This window comes from Nannospalax galili, unplaced genomic scaffold (assembly GCF_000622305.1).
Source record: "Nannospalax galili isolate Female #2095 unplaced genomic scaffold, S.galili_v1.0 scaffold180, whole genome shotgun sequence".
Classification (NCBI taxonomy): domain Eukaryota; kingdom Metazoa; phylum Chordata; class Mammalia; order Rodentia; family Spalacidae; genus Nannospalax; species Nannospalax galili.
The window spans coordinates 3,784,791-3,788,597 of NW_008348199.1; positions in this window are offsets into that span (position 1 = coordinate 3,784,791).

The window sequence follows — 3,807 nt, forward strand, 5'->3', positions numbered from 1 at the left end:
CATCCCCTTAAAATAACCCCATTTTTATCCATATCTCCCTTATTAACACCTGTTTCCTTCTGTTCTCTCTTTGCTTCTTTCTTTTCCTTTACCTCCCTAATTCCTTTTCATTATCCTGGTTCCTGTAGTTATGTGTGGATATATACTCACTTGAATGGATTTGGTGCCAGGAGCCACATATGAGGGAGAACCTATGTTGTTTGTTTTTCTGAGTCTGAGTTACTTCACTTAGTATAAGAGTTTCTAGATCCATCCACTTATCTACAAGTTTCATTATTTCATCTTTCTTTACTCCATTGTGTAAATATACATTTTTGTTAACCATTCGTCAGTTAAGGGACACTTAGGTTGCTTCCATCTCTTAGCTATTGTGAAAAGAGCAGCAACAAACATGGTTGTACAAGTGTCTCTACAATAGGATGAGTCCTTTGGGTATATACCAAGGAGCGGTATAACTGGGTCATGTGATAGGTTCATTTTCAGTTTTTTTGGAGTTCTCCACACTGTTTTCCATAGAGGCTACACAAGTTTGCAATCCCACCAGCAGTGAATGAGTGATCCCCTTTCTTCACATCCTCACCAGTATTTGGTATCATTTGTTCTCTTGATCCTAGCCAGTCTGACTGAGGCAAGGTGATACTTTAGGGTGGTTTTAATTTGTATTTCCCTAATTACTAACGATGTTGAACACTTTTTGAGACTTTTCTTAGCCATCTTTATTTCTTCCTTTGAGAATTCTCTGTTTAGATCTTTAGCTCATCTTTTAATTGGGTCATTTGGTTTCTTGATTCTTTGTTTTTTGAGTTATTTATATATTCTGGATGTTAAACCTCTGTCAGATGTGTCACTGGTGAGAGGGTGGGTTTAGACCTCCATGGGGTAGGGGCTCAGAGCTCAGCAGACCATGAGAAAATGCTGGGTTCTGTCCTCCATCTGGCTTCCAACTACCAGAGGGCCTGAGAACCCAGGGGACTTCCTGACAGACCACATGGTGAGCTTCCCCTAATTGTGAGCTTCCCCTAATTGTGCCATACCATCCCCCTACCTGTGATTTTGTGAGGCCCCTCCCAAGGCCCCAGGGCAGATCTGGCTTTGGTAGGCTAAGGCTGAGATCCTAGCAGACAGCCTGAGAGGGTGGGTTCAGACCTCCATCATCGGTGTAGTGGTCGGAATCTCAGCAGACCGCCAGAGAGTTCTGGCCCTCCTCTGGCCTCCCTCTGGCATAGGGTTGACAATGCACAGGACTTCCAGAGAGAGCCTGGATCCTGCTCCATGCGGTGAAGGAAGCCTGAGTGTACCTGACTGGAACCTGAATTGGTTTTTTGTGGGTACCCCTAAATAGCTGATCTGAAGCCATCAGTTCCCTCCAAAATAAACCTGAGAGAATCTGAACCCTGTACCAACCAGCTTTACATAACCAATAAAGAAAGGATCTAGGCACCCAGATAATATAAACAGAAGCATACTTCAACTTAATTCTCATATCAGAATCATAAACAACAAAAGAAATTCACATGCCAAAACCACAATGAAAGAATAATAAAATGGAAAGCCAAAACACTATGTCCCCAGCAAATCCACCAATCTTGTAGAAGACTTCAACAAGGAGAACCTCCCTAGAGATAACCCAGGACACTGAATTTAAAAGAACAATTATAGCTGAGTGTGGTGGCGCATGCCTTTAATCCCAGCACTCTGGAGGCAGAGGGAGGCAGATCTCTGTGAGTTCAAGTTGGAGCTTTGGGACTGTGGGCAAATTACTTAATGCAATTGATAATTATAATGCAGGACATGGAACTCAAAAGAACAATTATAAACATGATCAAGGTATTCAATGAATTTAAAGAACACACAAACAAATCAAAAAGCTAAAAGAAGACAGAGGAAAACTTCTGAATGAATTCACAAAAGAGGAACACTGAAGAAAACTCAGGCAGAAATGAAGAAGGAAATACAAAACTCAGTAAGCCAACTTGTAACAACAGGGGACAGTCTCACCTCTAGAATGAATGAAATGGAAAACAGAATTTTAACACTGGAGGATAAAGTTGAAGAACTGGACCACTCAAGCAAAGATTATGGAAAATTTTTAAAAACAAAGGAATGGAATATGCAAGAGATGTGGGACACCATGAATAGACCAAATCTACAGATCATAGGAATAGAGGAAGGAGAAGAATTTAAGGTTAATGGTGTTGACCAGATCTTAAACAGAAGAGAATTTCCTGAAATTAAGGAAAGACATCCCCATAGGGGATGAACACCAAATAGGATCAGAAAAGAAATGTACAGAACAAAGAGAGAATACTGAAAGCAGAAAAAGAAAAACAAGTCATATACAAAGGAAAGCCCATCAGAAATACAGCTGACTTATCAGTGCAAACTATGAAAGCCAGAAGAGCCTGGACCAAGGTATTTCCAGTTCTAAATGACAATAGACGCCAGCCCCAAGGAATTTCCAGTTCTACATGACAATAGATGCGAGCCCAGAGTACTATACCCAGCAAAAATGTCTATTATAGTTGAGGGAGAAAGAAAAAAATCTTCCATGACAAGAATAGCCTGAAAGAATACATGTCCGCAAAACCAGCCCTTCAAAGAATACTTGAAGCAATACAGAGAGCAGAGAGAGAAACAACTATAACTTGGGGCAATGAAAGAAAATAAATATATAATCTAGGAAACACAAAATTACACGGACAATGCAAACAGCAATCAAAATGATGGCAACCAATACACACCTTTCAATAATAACCCTAAGTATCAAGGGACTAAACTCCCCCATCAAAAGACACAGGCTAAGCAAATGGATCAAGAAACAAAATCCATCTCTTTGCTGTCTGCAAGAAACCCATCTCACCTTCAAGCAAAAAATGAAAGGATGAAAAACATTCCAAGATAATGGCACTAAGAAGCAAGCAGGGGTTGCAATTCTAGTATCTGACAATATAGACTTCAAAGTAAAACTAATCAGAAGACATAAGGAGGGTCACTTCATTCTGATCAAAGGAACAGTTAACCAAGAAGACATTACAATCCTTAACATATATTCACCAAACTATGGTGCACCCAAATTCATAAAAACAACGATACAAGACTTTAAGACACAGATTAACCCCAACTCAGTAATAGTAGGGGACTTCAATACCCCACTGTCTCCATTAGACAGGTCAACTGGACAAAGAATAAACAGAGAGATGTCTGAATTAAATGATACCGTACATCAAATGGACCTAACAGTCATCTTTCGATTATTTCACCCAAACACCAAAGAATACACTTTATACTCAGCACCTTATGGAGTTTTTTCAAAGATTGACCACATACTGGGCCACAAAACAAACCTCAACAAATACAAAAATATTGAAATAATTCCATGCATCCTATCGGACCACAAAGCAATAAAGCTCAAAATCACCACTGGACAAAGCCCTAGTTACCACATTAACTCATGGCAATTGAACAACAGACTCCTAAACAATGAGTGGGTCAAAGGAGAAATCAAAAAAGAAATATAAGAATTCCTGGCATTCAACGAAAAAGACAATACAACACAACACAACCTCTGGGACACATTAAAAGCAGTCCTAAGAGGGAAGTTTATAGCTCTAAGTGCCTACATTAAAAAATTAGAAAGAGCCTAAATAAATGACCTAACACTGCAACTCAAGGCACTGGAAAGGCAAGGACAAATGAAACCCAAACCCAGCAGACTAGGAGAAATAATGAAATTAATGAAATAGAAACAAAGAAAACAATGCAAAGAATCAATGAATGTAAGAACTGTTTGTTTGGAAAACTAAACAA